Source organism: Lissotriton helveticus, chromosome 6 (assembly GCF_964261635.1).
Source record: "Lissotriton helveticus chromosome 6, aLisHel1.1, whole genome shotgun sequence".
NCBI lineage: Eukaryota > Metazoa > Chordata > Amphibia > Caudata > Salamandridae > Lissotriton > Lissotriton helveticus.
In genome coordinates this window covers 1,690,481,730-1,690,499,630 of record NC_136067.1, presented here as the reverse complement: position 1 = coordinate 1,690,499,630, position 17,901 = coordinate 1,690,481,730, and the positions used below count along the sequence as shown (strand labels likewise).

Sequence of the window (17,901 nt, the reverse complement as noted above, 5' to 3'; positions counted from 1 at the left end):
GCTGCGCATTGTCACCAAATAGCAATACCATTAAAATCTCATCATTCACAACCCCACTTTCAGGGTGCTATATGCAAGCTCCCTTCGGCGGATCCCTTGCCTTAGCATTAGATATGATAAACACTTCAGAAAATGAGGGGAAAAAAACAGAATAGAGAACCTGCAGCAAATGTAGGGAGGGGGCTTGATACAAAACAAGAATACGACGAGTTTAAACAGGGTGTTAGCTCTGCAGAGCATCGTTTAGAAAGTCACCAAGGCACTCTTGTAAGACCAACACCGATCTCAGAACAGGGAGAAAACGCCAGCGAGCCGCGACATGCTTTCCCTTAGCAAGTTTAGAAGCCCCTTTCAAATCAGCATTCAGCGCGCCTCAGACTGAATGGGGATGAGATCACAGCATTAGCCGTACACGCATTCCCGTTCCAGGGAGCATAATGGTGCCTGACAGGAGTTTCAAATCACCAAGCAGTGCTAATTAGGCCAATAGTTATATCAGACATGGCTGCAATGCATCAGAAAAGGGCAAATGCCTCACGCAAGACAGGAGGAATCAAGGCAAACATTTTAATGAACGCCTGAACAGAAGCTGTGCTTTGGGAAGAAGAAACGGAAAATAAAACTGCAAGCGCTTTCAGCGCGATGTCAAACAAGAACCATCAGCAGTTGGTATTACAGAAAACGTGGAAAATAATATTGTATATTGCAGAAGTGCTAGTGTAAGGTATATTGCAGCAGTGCTAGTGTAAGGTATATTGCAGAAGTGCTAGTGTAAGGTATCTATGCCACCTGCATCCAAAATGGCCCATTATAACAATTCAGTAAACCGAAAAACATAATAAAACATCAAAAAAACTCGTTACTACGCTGATTATAGCACAGCTATAGCTGCTTGCACCGACAAACAAGCATAGAAAAACTCAATGTTTGACGTTTTAGTGTACCGATTAAAAGTCATTGCGTTTGAGTACCTCCCAAAATATTAGACCAAGGAGTCTGCAAAGGACTTGCCTGTTCAGGGTTAAAATTGAAAAATATTCTACTGGGATACTATATAAAATTTCTTCATTCGGAATTTCAAAAATTAGAAATCCATAAAAGCAGTATTAATACATAATAATTTCTTCCTTTAAAAATTTGTGATCATAAAATTATGTAATACAATACAATTTCACGTACAAAAAATCATTTTCACAGTTCATTTGAAGTGCACTAATCAGAAGGCAATTACTCACAGTTCATTTAGAGTGCACTAATCAAATGGAGATTACTTTACAAATTTTTCCTGTGTCTAAATATGCATTTCAAAAAGTTTAGTACGTGATAACAGGTAATTTCTGTGTCTAGGAGCTGTAGACAGAGCAGGGCAGGACGACATTGTCCAAAACCCCAAGATTTTAACAGGGATAATAGCCACAGTTTTCGATGTTCATTATAGAATTTGCAGAACATAACTACATGTAGAGTGGATTGCGCGGACTTTTCGTCACAAGACAGTGGGGTAGATTTGGATCCCATGCGTTCATTAGTGGGAATGCTGTTAATCTGTGAAATAGGTTTAATCTAAATCTTGTCAGAAGAAAACGATCAAATATACTGATTTCAAGATTTAGATAGGGCTGAATGGAGAAGGTGGATTGTACCATTATAGCATGTTGAACAGATGGTTTACCTGCTTCAGAGAGAAGCCTTAAATTGTCCAAATGTCCCAGGGCCAGAACTTTTAGGTCCTTTTTCGAAAGTTCGCAGATCTTTTCAGGAGTGAGATAGTATTTCTCTAACCCTAGGTCAATTAAAAAGTTCTTAATGTAGGCTAGCCATTTTATTTTTAGAGCGTGGTCTAGTGTCATAGCATCTGCCACTATCAACTTGGTGAGAGCATTCTTTTCCGAGGTCCAGATACGGCGCCATAAAAGTAGAGGTTGTATTCTTGCCAGATCCTCAATGTATGGAACGCCTAGTTCAACATGGCATGCATACGTTGAGGATCGCTTTGGGGCCATCAGGAGGAACCTAAAAAAACATTCTCTGCAATCTGTAGGGCTGAGACATCCATGTGTCCCCATACGCCAGCCCCATATAGAGCTGCTGACTGGCATTTGGCTCTATATATTTCTAGTAATTCCAAGGGTGGTCGTTTTCCCAGTTTTTGCGAGAAGGAGACCAGGGCTGCTATGGCTCTCTTTATGCAGTGTTTCCTTGCTTCTACTGCCACTTTCCAAGTCAATTTCTTATCTATTATAATGCCCAGATAGCAGTATTCAGATGTAAACTCTATTTTTTGTTTTTTAAGGGTTAAGTCTTTAGGGTGTTTCCTCCCTGTATCTGCCGTCATCACGAAAGTCTTTGTGACATTCATGTGGAGGTCAAGGCTGCCCATAAACAAAGAGTATCTGGTAAGTACCCTCTGAAGTTCACGAGGAGTCCGTGCCAGCAGGACGGCGTCGTCCGCATAGAGTAGAGCGGGAATCGGGCGATGTTTTGCCTGTGGGAGGTCCTGGGCACCCTTCAAGAGCTCAACCTCCAAGTTGTTAGTATAGAGGGAGAATAAGAAAGGGGCCAGGACACATCCTTGTCTAACTCCACGCTCCACGCTAAATGGCGTCAACAGCTCGCCCTTTGTGCCGAAGCGGACTCTAGCAGAAGGTTTCAAATACAGTTCCCTTAGAAAGTTCAAAAGTTGCAAATCTACCCCCATTTGTGACAGCACGGACCATAATTTGGCGTGTGAGACGCAATCAAACGCGGCAGACAAGTCCACGTATACCATGTAGAGTTTGTCTTGCTTTGCATGTATATATTTCCCCATAATGATAGGAAGATTTAGGGCCTGTTCCACTGTTCCAAATCCCTCCCGGAAACCAAATTGTAGCTCAGACAGGATGCCTCTCTCCTCCGCCCACTGCTGGAGTCGATCCAAGATCACCCTACCTGCTATCTTTCCCAACGAATCCAACAAGGATATTGGACGATAGCAGGCAGGGTCCTGGCGATTACCCTTTTTAAAAATCGGAACCATCACGGACCTTGTCCAGGACTGCAGAATTCCTTTCCTTGCAGCTGCCGTGCATACCCTAGTAATAATAGGGGCCCAAAGGTCTGTATTGTGCTTGAAAAAGTCTACCGGGACTCCATCCGGCCCTGGAGCTTTTCGGTTTTTACTTAATTTCAGGGCCAGGAGGACCTCCGAGATTTCAAAGTCTATTTGAATAGGGTAAGTTGGGGCCGCTAAATTTTCTCCTTCAGATTCTTGATCTGTTGTTTGACTTTGGAATATTTTGGAGAAGTGCGAGACCCATACTGCCTCTTCTATGGCGACTTCAATTTTTGGGGTTTTATCGTCTTCCAGAAAAGACGCTCTCACTACTCTCCAGAAGGCTTCACTATTTTTTTCTTGGGCGCTAGAATGAAGTTCGTCCCACAAAGCCTGCTTTATTTCCGCCTTTCTCTTTTTCCGAATTGCGAGATATTCCTTTCTCAATGTTGCTATTTGAAGGGGGTCTCTATCGTCTTTATTTAGTGCTACCTTGAGCTTAGTATGAGCCTGGGTGCAATCGTGACTGAACCAGCCTTTATTGTGAGGAGGACCAGTTTTTGGTTTTGCTGCAAGTAGAGATTTAATTTTTTCCATAATTTGTGATAAGTTACTAAGGATTTCCTCGTCTTCTGTCATTAAATCTAGGCATTTCTTAATCTGTGGATATACTGATTTAATCAGCTCTTCAGTAAGTGCCCCGGGGTTTATCTTCCCCCACTTTATTGTATATCCATTTAAATGGCCCAGAGTTATGTTATTCTGACTCAGTGCTTTGTCTATTGTCAAGGCTAAGGATTGTTGATGGATTAAATTCAGTTCCAATTTAAGGGCTGAGTGATCACTTAGGGTGTTTGGTATAACTTCAAAGTGCTTCGCTCCAGTTTGAAGACCAAAGGATATTAGTATATAATCAACCGTTGTGTTGAATCCCCTTCCCAAATAGGTCGGTTCCAGGCGTTTGGTACTACCATCTAGAGTATTTGCTATTTGGAGATCAAGGTCTGATATAAGATCATTCATTATTCCACCAATCTTATTATGACAAAAATGAGTAGGGGTGTTACCTTCCTCTATCACCATCCCTGGACATTTTTTTCCTGAGAGATTACAATAGTGTAAGTTGAAGTCCCCTACCCATATTATAAATACAGGGCCCTTTGCTCCTCTTTTCTGCCTTAGGGTGGTTAGTTTCTCGTATAGATAACCCAATACTCTCTGGAGCTGCAGTTCCTCAAGGTTGTTATAAAAATTAATAAGGACAACAGACTCGTTTTTAGGTAATGAGAGGTAGATGATCTGGAAATTATGGTCCAGTTCGATGGTAGTTAGTTTCATTTGTTGGATGGTATTAGCTATATGGATATTTAGTCCTCCCTTTGGCCTGCCCTTCGGGCCCACCAAAGCAGGTGAAAAATACGTCCTATAGCCCTGTACATGAAGTACTGTTGGCGACCATGTCTCCTGTAGGCAGACTATTTGGTGTCTACACACAAGATGCATGATACTCCCATCTTCAATTTTGGACCGCAGTCCCGCAGTGTTCCAGGAAACTATTGTCAAAGGGGGAGAGACACTCATAGGGGTGTTATCAGTTTGGGAATTGTGATGAATGTCGGGGTTATGTGGAATTGGGGAGTCAGGGTCTTCTGGCTGTGATGGTCAGTCCACTGACTCTAAGCCACTATACATGTTCATTAATGGTATTCCATTCCAGCCCTCCCAGCGAGATTGTTCTCTATAATTTCTCCGGTGTTCTTGTCCCCTCCACTCTTCCCTTTCTCTTCCCCGATAGCGGGGGCCCACTGTGTACCAGGGTCCATCACTTTGGGAGGGACCGTCCTGAAATCTCGGTGGATAGAAAAAAGAGAGGCGCTTTGTGCCAATCCCCCATTTAAGCTAAACTCCTCCCCTGAGCAGATGTGCTCCACTATTCTAGGGTCTTCAAATGTGATTAAGATACAATCGCCCTGTATAGTCTTTCTTCCCTGACCAACCCAAGGGGCTCTTCTAACCATCAAGATTCTCGTTGAACAGTAAGAGGGGGGTGGGCGGTTTATACTAAGCCAATGTTGAATCTTGTTTTTTAGCAACCAGTTTGGTTCGGATTTTAGATCCACCAATTCTGGAACGCCAGTCAGGATGACTACAAATGGGCTTGCTTCTGGTGGAAGGGTTACTGGGCGTGTTTCGCTCGGTTGATTTCTCTCCCTCTCTCTGTTTATTTGGGGTTGTTTTATTTTCGTAGCTGTACTTTTGGGGTCACAAAGGGTATTATTTTTTACAGTTGAGGTGTTTACAGGTGGATTGTCTGTTGCTTTTTTCTTAGCCACTGTCGTACTAGTGGGCATTGATGCTACGGTCGGTGTAGGGGTCGATTTTTTAACTTGGGGCACAGAAATTAGGCTAGACGGCTCAGCCGTCACTGGTTTGTGTGTTTTTTGTGCCTCTTGGGTACGGTTAGAGTTTAGTTTCGGTTTCATCAGGGTTGAGAGTTCAGCTATCGCTTTTTCTAAATTTGTTAGTGTAGCTTGTATTGGTATGAGGGTTTTTTGTAGAAGATCTCCAATTTTGGCTAATAGATCTGTGTTATATTCTTGATCTAGTTCGTATGTTAGTGGTGCATTAGATGCTGTTTCTAGATTTATAGGAGGTGAGACATCGTGTAGATGGTGTATCACCGCGGTATGCCTATTCTGGTTTTCCAGTAGAGGGGAGCTACGTATGTTCTCTATTATCTCTGTTCTAGGTGATGTTTGTTTACCTGTTTGTATGTTGTTTATCGCCTCCTGTTTCTTCTTTTTTATAGCTCCCTCCCTCCTCTCTCTTGCCTGTCTTACCTCTTCAGGGGTGGGGTGCGAGACTAGCTCTGGGTTTTTTTCTAAATCTGATGTTAATTGGGATTCCGAGAGTTGCGATAATTGCAAGACCGACAGGTCAACTATGTTTGGAAGGCTCTGCCTTTTATTTCCACCCTCACTATGTCTTTGATCCTTATGAGATACCGGTGTTCTTGCATTTGCCAGGTGTCCCATAGATGATCTTCTAGCCTCTAGTAGGTCTTGGGATACCCAGCGTTCAATAAGTGAAATACTTTGGTCTATAAAGGAGTTTGCCCTCGTTATAAAACTATCTATGGGGCCAGTGAGTTGCCCTTTTTTTGCCGCAGTCTTACTTCTGGATCCTCTAGGGGACATGCTTCTGAGTTTGAATAAGTTTTAAAGTCTATATTGCCCCGGGAGTTAGGGGGGTGGCCCGGCCCGGCCCTAGTCGGCCTCTAACGGCCTTAAATGGCCCGCTCTTTGCCCGGTCTTCGCGCGCGTCCCGCGTTCGGAGTCCGGCCTTTATAGAAGGGGGCGGGAAGAGGCACCAGGTGCGCGAGATGTTACAGCGCAAGCACCTCTGGTCCTCGCAGTCCCGCTCCCGTTTGGTAGGGCGTGGTCTCCTCTCCCGGCAGCAGCAGTGACCGAGCACACGGGCTCCCAGGTCAAGGGGCAGAGTCAGTGAAGGTATCAGGCACAGAAAGGCTCCTCACGTCACACCACTACGAGCGGCTCCCGCGAAGCGGGGGCCGCGAGTCGTTTTAAAGGTCCCACAGATGAGGGGGCGGGAAGAGGCACCAGGTGCCCGAGATGTTACAGCGCAAGCACCTCTGGTCCTCGCAGTCCCGCTCCTGTTTGGTAGGGCGTGGTCTCCTCTCCCGGCAGCAGCAGTGACCGAGCACACGGGCTCCCAGGTCAAGGGGCAGAGTCAGTGAAGGTATCAGGCACAGAAAGGCTCCTCACGTCACACGACTACGAGCGGCACCCCTGGGATACTATAACTGGGATACTATAACGTGGGGGTCATTGAGTGGCAGCAGAAAGGGGGTGGAACTAGGATGTGCAGTCATGAGGTGATGTTTTTTTTTTTTTGAAAACGCTGCCCAAATAAATTGGCATCAAAGACAAATGCAGTAGTAAATCTCTTCTGGCTTTGTTTTTATAATCACATTTTATTAGTTTCACAGATTATGCAGCAATAGGTTCAGACAACATTATTACAATCGCAGGGATTTACTCAAGGGCGCATTTGGATATGAAGTGTTCATTGGTCAGAAATCAAGCTGAAATGGTTCCACCAGGGTCCCCATATCAGCCTCTCGACTGGTGTACCACCAGGGCTCGAGTCGGGGTACCACGTGGGTGGACGGCGTCCCCCCACTTATTTGAACGGGTTTTTATCAGGTGGACACCGTCCCCCTTGCCTCACAGTTTTTTCCTGGAAGAGCTGGATGCCTAAGGCTCCGGAGCTCTGCCGGGGCGACCCGTGAGATGGAGAGAAACGAATAAATTCGGCCATGCCACAGTTGGTGAGATCGCGGGGCTCTATAACAAAACCATATGTAAAGCACACACCAGTCGTTTCTTGGCACTTTAAATATGCATCATTAATCTACTAATTTCATAAATCTGGACAAATATGATGCACTAAGTCAGCCAGCCAGGCCCTGAGCACGGAGGGGCGACAGAGGGTCAAAGTAAAGGACTCCCAGTAATGAGAGGGGACTACCTTTCGTGACGTCACTTGCTGTCGTGACGTCACTTCCAGTGACACTATCTAACTTTGAGCGTCCCCCCACTTCGTTTTTTAGGACTTGTGTCCTGTGTACCACCATGTCTGCGATTGCACATTGGTTCACACACCTAATCCATTCTATAATTTTTGCTATCCATCAAACAAGTGTCCGTAAGGGCCTTAATTGGTGGGGGGATGGGGGGGGGGGGTGGATTTCCTGTTCTAGACAACGTCTCTCTTTTGCTTGTAGGCAGACCATTCCTATCAGCATATGTGCGTGTTGCGAGCAATCCTCTTCTCTCATCATCTCAAATGGAAACAATTCTGGTAAGAGTTTGGCAGAGAAAGCACGATAATATCAAGCACTTTCTCTGCCAATGACAATTTATCATCAGGCACTTCCAGACTAGATGGATGCAACCTGCATCACCAGTCCCTCACCGAACATGTGGAGGAATCTATATGCCTATATCTTTCCTTATCCGAATAGCCAGGGGTTTGATTGTCAAAGCAAATACGAGTAGCATAATCTCATGCCTTGCTCTATAGGAGAGGGGAATGATATTGCTCAATTTTCCCTCACTAGTGCCCAAGGCTTGTGATAAAGAGATGTATGAAAGCCATAAATGATAGGACGAAACAAAGTTTTTGCAGGTTTTGCCATGGGCACTACAACCGTAGCGAGCAAAAGACTTTCTTGAAGTCTATAAATAATGCACAGTTAATTCTTGGCATCTCATAAAAGCAATGTCGGGTTCCGCAGCCTGGCATGAAGCAATTTTGGTCTTTGTTGAACTAATATAGTTATTATGCCGGGTAATCTATATTGTAAATACCTTGACCAAGATTCATATGTCAGTGCAACATATTCTGTTGCCTATACTATTTGTATTGCTATCCTATCCCCTTAACATGACGAAAGTCAGCCGCAGGAATCAAAAGGAAATCTATTCTGGAAAATTAGCGATGTGCTCCAGAATAAAAAAAAACACTCTATCCAGGTGTGCCTTATCCCACATACATCACAGAGCCCATATGAGTCAGCCCAGATCAACAGCATGGAGAAGTGCCTGTCCCCTGAGGCATTAAAATTCCCCCGATTATGCGTGCGCCCAATGGCGTTCCAAACAGCATTCTTCTAATTTCTCCTTGTGTCTCATAAGAAAATGTGAGTTGTGTACACATGAACCAAAGTCCAAGTATACCCTTCTAATCATACTGAATCTGTAGCAAATATACTCATCTTGTTTGTGTGGACCAGAGTTACAGTTAAAGTTCTTCTGTAAAAGAATGGACATCCCTCAGGAACCCCTAAATAAAACTGCATGACAGTCTATTGAAGCCGAATCTCCCACGGTGGTGTGTCTCGTGCAAGAGTACCCCCAGGGTTAAAGCTATATAAAAACTGCCATACTGTACCATGCTTGGTCATTGAGGGCATTAACTTTCCAGGAGATGATCTTAAAGGCTTATGTCCCAGATACTATTTTTCTAGGAGCCAACTGAGTCGAGTGTCTAAAGTATGAGGTCGCAATGACCAATATGTACTACATGTGTTGTACTGCTATGTGTTACATATAACCAGGGATATTGGAATTATGTGACAGTGGAGAACTCAACTGAGTAGCAGAGTTGACTAATAAAATTATGAGAATCACTAAAAGAGCCTGTTACCTTAATCTTCCTAGACCCCTTGCTCAGATGAGTAGGGACTCCTGTTTGCTTTTTAAAAGAACCCTCACCCACTAAAACTAGTTAGTGGCATGCTTCATGACAGGGCTCCCACCCATTGATGCCTAGTGCGTCTGTGTGTGCTTTAACGCCATTACCACCACTGCTGCTCTGAGTCAGTTCTAGCAGCATCTATGCTTTGTTATTTCCTGGAGTCTCCTCGATGCCAGCTTCAAACAGGACGGATTTGAAGCAATCTTGACAATGTGCTGGTGCTCCTCTTTCTATACACAAGTCCCAATCAGCTTCTTGAGTATTTGTCAAAAAAAGAGGATGGGTAAGGGTATTTAGTGTCACAGGTATTTTTAAGGTGGGTACGTATTTTTGGGTGGCAAGTGACTTTTTAGGGTTTAGGGTGGGTAGGGTGTTTGGGTGGCAAGGGTATTTTTGGGGTTTAAGGTATGGGTATTTGGGTAGCTATGGTATTTTTAGGGTTAATGGTAAGGATATTTTGGTGGAAAGGGTTATTTGAGGGTTTAGTGTGGGTAAGGGTGTTTGGTTGGCAAGGGTAATTTTAGAGTTTAGGGAGGGTAAGGATGTTTGGGTGGCAAGGGAAATTTTAGGGTATTTGGTGGGTTAGGGTATTTGGTTGGCAATAGTAATTTTAGGGTAGGGAAGGGTATTTGGGTGGCAAGGATAATTTTAAGGTAGCCTGTATTTAGGGGCTGTGGGAATATATATATATATATATATATATATATATATATATATATATATATATATACACATCCTACTGGCAGTTGCCAGAAGGTAGTTCTAGTTAGGGCCTTGTTTCTATTAAAAAAACATGTTTTCTTTTGCCAATATCTTTGGCACGATTTGACGGTTCTTCGTGAAATTTTTTAAAACAATGGGCCACTCACTTCATCTGTTGTGTTAAAAATGTCAAGGTGATTCTTCAAGCGGGAGATGAGAAAAAGGGGTAGTCCCAAAATGCTTTTCCTCCATGTTAATCTCCATAGGAAACTTTAGACACAGCTACAGCCTGAACTGCTTAACGGAATGAAACCGAATTTGGCAGAAAGTTGGTTCAGATATAAAAATATGGCCACGGAGGATCCGCAAGCCGTCCCGATCTTGTGCCTGAGATTTGATTGGCTGCCAACCCTTCGAACAAGGAAGTGTTGGCAGCCATCTTGTTACTCGGTTGATGTCACAAGAAAAAAGGTCAAAAAATCAAGAAAAGGGGGCAGGGTAGAAACACCCTGACCCTCTAGGCCTGCTCAGGGGGTCCCACATGGACCCCCAGGGCCAAAAAAAAGCATTTGTAATTTTTTTTGGGGGGGGGGCAAGATTCCTGTTGGATCCGCAAGTCCGGCCAAATGTTTTCAAAATAACAAAGCGTTGCTCCCGCGCTTAGTTTTCATTAAGGCCCAGGGCGGGCCAGGTCCCTGGGGGCAATGACAAATGAGATGCGATGGCCTGTGCGGGCCCCCGCATGCCCGGGGGACTGCCACCTCCCTTGGCCTGTCTGTGTAATGCGGGGGGGGGGGGGCACGCAGCCCCGGGGATCGCCACCTCCCCAGGGGTTTGTTAAAAATAAGGCGGGGGGACTCAAGCCACCAACGCAGCCCCGGGGACCACCACCTCCCCAGGGCTTCTTAACAAATGGGAGGGGGGCCGCACGGCCCCCCCTACTAGATCCCTCCATGGCCCAGGGGACCGCCACCCTCAGGGCCGGCTCTAGCAATGTCCTAGGGTGCCCACCCCTGGGACATTGCAGTTTGCTATGACTTGGTGAAGCAATATCAAACTCTGCTTTGCAGGAAAAATGCTCTCGCTTCCATGACGCGAAGCAGAATTGCTTTTGGGCAAAAGGAGCTGCATGTATGCAGCTCCTTCTGCCAAAAAGCAATGCCGGCTCCTGCTGGAGGCGGGTAGCCAGCAGGGACCGCGGGGGCCTTGAGGTTCCCACCTTGTCCCCTGCGATGTGGCCATGCACCCGGGGATGATGTCCCCAGGGCAATATTGCCCGCAGGAGGGGCCCCTCTCCAAAAAATAAAGGGCAGTCCCCGGGGCCGAAAATGGCCTGGGTAGGCGGGCCATGCAGGCCCCCTACCCATTTTTCTTTTTATAAAAAAAGAAAGGATGTGGCCATGCCCCGGGGATGATGGGGTCCCCGGGGCAATATCGGTCGCAGGTGGCCCCCCATCCAAAAATTCCCAAAAAAATAATAAAGGGCAGCCGTCAGCCATGCGGCCCACCTCCCTTAAAAAAAAAATCTACAAAAAATGGCCCAGGCTCGGGGGATGGGGTCCCCTGGGCAGAAATCGGCCTCGGGAGGCCCCCTCCCCCCCCCACTTTTTTTTTTCTCAATGAGTCAGGCCCTGGGGGATGGGGTCCCCAGGGCCGAAACAGGATCAAGAGAAGGGGGGTCGCACAGCCCCTCCTCCCTAAAAAAAAAAAAACCATTGGCATAGCCAAAAGGTCTCTCCTTTGGGACCTTATAAGTTTTTAGCCATACAGCACATTATCCTGGGTGCTGTGCCATCAGGGATTGAATAGCTATACAAATACTACATACTAGGTCTTGAAGTCTTGTTCTAGGTTATACTACAATAACAGTGCATAGATACATTCATTCATGGCTTTGAGTCAGATGAAAAAACTGGGGGGTCTCTCAAAGGAGCATGGCATATGTAATTATGGTTGTGACTTAAAAACACCTAATCTAAAATCTTGTGTTTAGCATAGTGTGCCTCCTGACTGGTATTTGGCTTTTTCTATCAATCATTCTGATATATAATACCGCAAGCAACATTATACCTACCACAAGCCAGGACTATTGGCTTTGTCAATGCTTGTTAGTTGCACAGGATAAATTAGTAACAACTATGGCTTCATTGTAAAGAATATTGAAAATGCTTCAGTTCTGAAATAATGAGATTGAAAGAATTGTAACTGGTCTCTTTGAAGTTGAATGGCAGTAAAAGGTGGTACTGCTGCAGAGTTAAGATTTTTTTAATTTGGGTGAGCTCCATTATATTTTGGACAGTGCAAGCAGACATACTTTGTGTGACTTATGAGCTTGGGCACACCATCCGTGGCATCCCAAACCTAAATCATTCGATGTCTATCAAAGAAACAGTGCATCATTCTAAAGCTGGGGGTTACCAGTGTTTTCACTTTCAGGAATCTATCTCAATCTAAAGTATAAAACGAAAACTGGTAACTTCTTTCATGTTAATGCAGATTACTAAACGTGGGCTGCACAAGGGAATTTTGTGGAAGAGAAGTTAACAGGGGGAGAGCTGACGCCACGACATATGAAATCACAGAAAATTACAGGCAGTGACGTGCGGGGGGTGGCACAGGGATCTTCCTTATTAGTAAATTTTATTGACTTGTTTTCAAGCTTGGCGAGCGCTCACGCAGCTTTGTTTTGCATTGCAATAAAAGATAAAAATATGAAGCACGCCATCCCAGAAGCAGGGCGTGCTGATACGGACGCCGAGGCACACAACAAAACAGGCGCAGTGTTCTTCTTGTTTAAAAAAATATATATTGCAAAAAACTGTGCGACGAGTTGGCCAAAATAAAAGAAAGGCAGACGGCCACCATAAAGATCGAGCGCAGCATTCCGCGCTTCATAAAATATATAATTTAAAATAAAAAAAGGATTTGGGCGAGCCACATTATAGCGGATAACTCAGCATGGGCTGCACGAGGGAATTGTTGTGGGAGAGATGTTAATGGGGGAAAGCTGACGACACACAAGATATGTAGACACTGTGAGCCGCGAAAAGAAAGCCAACAAGCATTGGCCACGCATGCGCGCGTCGCTGTGCACTCCCGCAAGCTGTATGCCGCCACAAGCACGAGTATGTGATTGTAAAAAGAGCTGTACGACTGCTAAAGGTCTCCTATGCAGCGGATGGCGCTGCGTAGGTGAGACCTAAAAAATCAGAAGCCAGCAACTCGCCAGAGGCCCGCCCCCTTTCTGCACTACTCAGCAAACGTGCCGCCTGGCATGCTCTTGGTTGGGAGCCGAAGTCTCCTTTGCTGCTGAGAGTCCTTAGGGGCCAACTAGCTCACCTGTTAGCTCCAGCAATCCCCACACAGTGGGATTGTTGGGTGAGGGCTAGAGGCCACGCCACTATTTTCACCACTCTGCAAACACGCCTCTCTGCGCGTCTGATAGTGGGGAAATGAGGTCCGTTTGCGTCCTCAGGACCAACGTGGACTTCATCCCCCAAGCAGCAGTGCGCCAGGAGGTGCATTTGCAGAGTGGTGGAGAAGAAAGGTGTGGGTGTAGCCTCGGACCGCCTCTCAGCAATCCAGCTGTGTGGGGCTAACTAGAGGTAACAGCAGATATGTATATATATTTTTTTGCCCAGTAGGTATTTATAGTTAGGACCATGCTTCCACAGGAAAAGCATTTTTTGACTTGGCTATAACTTTGGTGTCGTTTCACCAATCTTCATGAAAATATCCCCAAAAAGTGTCAAGGTAGGTCTGTGTCTCATGGACAGTTTGGGTATGATCCATGCAGTGGGTACCGAGAAATAGAGGCATAAAATCAGGGTGCATTTGTAATGTTAATTCCCGTAGGAACGTGCTATCGAACCTACAGCTATAACTGCTGAAGGAAATGCCAGTAGTTTTAGAGAAACGCAAGTTAAAAATTATAATAATATCTCTGACCATGGATATTTTGTGACAATTTTGCGGTTAAACACGACTGTGTGCACCAACGGGAAACCTGTGATGGGGTGGGGGGAGGGGGGGGGGTGTGGCTAGAAAGCCAGCGTGGCGGCAGCGAGCAGCAAGAGTTCTGTCTTCAGTTCCTAGGTTCCCCTGAAAAACTCATGCATCCTGGGCCATCCTCCCCTGAACAACGAAGGGGTGGACTGGAAACCTACCACGGCCGTCGCTGGTGATCCCAGAAATCCGTGTGAACACAATGCCCCATTGTAAAAGACTTCTGAGGCCTACGATGTAGGAAGGTGGAAATCTAACTATATGGTTACCCCCACTTTTTCAAATAAAAAAAAAACAAAACGTGAGGAGGGTCTAAGGGGAAAGATAATTTAAAGACCAGCTTGCATCCTATCCCCCAAATCTACCCATGAACAAAAACACAAGGAATGCTTAGCATTCCTTGTGTTTTTGTTACACCCACTTTTTGCCAGGTGTTTTGCTGGTTTTCGACCTAGTTGGACTGGGACCCTGCTATTCAGGGCCCCAGTCTATCTGCTTTCTCTATAAAATGATACCATGTACTTTAGGTACATACCAGATTGGTTACTGGGTCACCCTTGTGAGCCCCTGTATATGGTACCTTGGGTACCCAGGGCATAGGTGCACCCTAGGCCTACCAGGGGCTGCAGCATGTATTGTGCCACCCCTGGTTAGCCTTACAGCCTGTGTAAGGTGGTGTAATCACCCCTTACTTAGATATAGTACATCTATATCTACCTTATATATAGACACATAGTAATCTATAAGTCACTCCTATGGCAGGCCCTGACAATCCTTTCGGAACCATCTCCTTATAGCTGTTCTATGATATAGCCATACCTTATACTCTTAAGTGCATTATAAACCTCGCGGTTAATGCTCACTTTGGTTTGGCTTTATCAAAACATGTCGTGTAAGGTGTCAAACACTTTGGAATACTACCCCCCCCCCCCCGCCAGTTCTGGCGGCGGGGGAAGCATTCCACCCTTCCAGCGGGAGGAGACATGTAGTTACTGGTAAACCCGGTTAAAGTTAAACAGAGCCCCAGCATCACAAAATGGATGCTTCTGCCACAGACACGAGTCTGCCCTCCTGCTGCTGGACGAAACTCCGACAGGGGAGGCCTGGACAATAGGTTTCCTGTCCAGGGAGGTGCTAGCAACTCCCCAGACAGGCTTTAGTGTATTGGGGAAGGGTGGGTTGCATTCAGTGAATGCTTTTCAGACACTGCCTGGGACACACAAGGTGCTCCATGCATTTCCCAGTTCAAACCGGTTGCTGGGGCGTTCAGCCCCAGCTCTGGCACAAAATTGGACAAAGGGGAAGGGGTGTAACCACCTCTCCCCAGGTTCACCCATAGGAGGGACCTTCGAGTTAGTCCAACCCCTAAACTTGCTTAAAGTATAGAACCCCAGTCCCTAGGACTTTAGATTACCCTGGACGAAACTCCGATACATAATTCCTGGACCTTCGACATTCCATTTCGACTGGAAGACACAAGAAATCTCCCTTGTGGTCAAGGAGTGACCACCCTGTCCAAACATTCCAAAGGAGATTATAGCTTATGAGCAGGCTGTCATGTCCTCAATAACACAGCTTGAGAAACGAAAGAAATATTGGAAGAAAAACATCACGTCAAACCAACAGAAGGCCCTTTATGATTTAAAGAATGTCACCTCTGTAATAATCAACCAGGCAGATAAAGGGGGAGCCCTTGTGATCTGGCCCTGAGAAATGTACATGAAGGAAGCTATATCTCAAATGATGAATCAAGAATGTTACAGAAAGATTGAGACTGACCCGACTGTTGCCATACAAGGCCAACTCACAGAGATTCTGAAATAAGGCTTTGAACAGGATGCTGGGCCCTAGAGAATTTGAATTTTTAGTTAAAAAGTACCCTCGGGTTCCAGTAATTTACTTCCTTCCGAAGATACCCAAGAGGTTGACAGAACCACCGGGACGTCCAATCGTCCCACTGCTATGTGTGGGGGTATGAAGTGGAAGTATACTTTGAAGGCATACCTCGATTGATCAGAGTCGGAGTGAAAAATAAATGTTGAAGCAACACAAACATATGTGGAGCACATCACAATGGCTTTTACATGTACAGTTGAATAAGCACGGTGGAAGAGTCCTGCCCTCACACACAGAAACCAATCGACTGGTGGTGTAACGCAAATGAGGGAATGCCACTGCAAAATGTGATGAGAGCACCATATCCGTCCATATCTTACTCATATAAGTAGGTTTTAGAGTGAATGGGGCCTGGGAACTCTGAAGGGTGGGGTGCCCTCGTGCTACAGAGGGTGCAGAGTGCTGCATTATGGCCCTGCATGAAACAAGCAGCACTAGCCCAAGACTTCATTTACAATGCTGGTGGAGAAATCTTAAAAGTGAATTCTGGATGAAGGCACTTGATAAGTGAAGGCACTTGATAAGTGTTGGTACTAAGGTGAGAAAGATACTGGGTGGTCCTTACAGTCACCAACGTGACTAATATTGACAAAACCAGGGAATCTATTAGTGGTATAACACAAAATGATGGGGTCCCTGCAGAACGTAATGCAGGTCCCAGGCCAAAGAGTCATGTGTCACAGGTATTCAAAGGCTTTAGTTTAAATCAGGGACCACCTGTTGCGGCGATGCAACGTACTATAGCCTGTGTTACACCAAGAGTTTTAAGTGGGATGAATAAACTGGGGATCTCTCAAAGGGGCATGGTCGATATCATTATTGGCAATGCTTAAAACACCTAAGCTAAAGATCTGTGCTGAGCACTGGTATTTTGTTGCTTCGGTCATTGCATCCAGACATATAACACAACATGTTACATTACACCCACAACAATATAGGATCATTGGCTTTGTCAATCGTTATTTGCATAAGATAAATAAGCAACACCTTTGGCATAACTATATAAAATATTGAAAATACTTCCGTTCCGACATGATGAGACTGTGAAAGTACTATATATGTGTTTCTTTGAAGTTAGCTCAAAGGCAATGAAGGGTGATAATGCTGATCATTTCAAATGTGTTTTTCTCCCGGCGGCTGAGGGCAAAAACAGAGATCCTATCATGATAAGGAACCGTCTCAGCACCTGCTTTTTAAAATTGCGGGTTTGAGCACTGGCAGGACCCGGCCCACTTAAAGGCCTGGTTACCCCTCTGTTGCGATCCGGAAGGAAAAGCTCAACTTTTGCAGTAGTAAAAGCGCGCCTTACGCCCCCATATGACAGGGATATGGTTAGTTCCAGGAAAATTATGTTGGATACCCTCCTCTGAATACCCCTTAGCATGATGAAAAAGCCTTGGAGAAAAGTAGTCATGGCCTGACTGGTGATGGGGGACTTTTGAATTTCCATGTAGGACCGTACAAATTATATGCCGAGTTAAAGAAGTAGATTTAGAGGGACAGCCTGAACTAAATTTTCAGGTTGGTGTTCATCCAGCGAGATAGAGGACAGGCCCTTTGGTGCAGGCCATGACGAAAAGAGGGGGCTCGGTTGACTGGGCCCATGAGCAGAATTGTCTCCCCCTTTATGCAGTTAGTTTTTCTGCATCCATTGATGCGATATTGTCTGTTCTTGTGTGGAATGGGCCCAGCTTGTGCGCAGAAATATTAAGACTGGGACAATAGTCAACCAAGCTTTGGTCTCACCTCTGCAGGTGCTATTGGTTTTGCCAATGTCATTTAGGTCATTTAGCCATATTGTACACCAGTGTGGCTGCTGTTCAGCATGTCCAATTGTTAGTGGAGTGTCATAGAGGGGTGTGGAGTGGCATAATGTCATGACTCTGTGGCATAGATTGGTATGGAGTGGTGTATGTTGGTGTAGAGTGGCGTGGACTGGCGTAAGGTAGAGTGGAGGGGTATGGAGTGGCGTGGAGCGGAGG

At 45.5% G+C, this 17,901-nt stretch overlaps 1 protein-coding gene across 1 annotated transcript in view; it reads right to left on the bottom strand.

Annotated features, from left to right (window-relative positions):
- Window positions 1-17,901, bottom strand: part of BTBD3 (BTB domain containing 3) — a 90,755-nt gene that overhangs the window by 53,048 nt on the left and 19,806 nt on the right. The window lies entirely within an intron of this gene.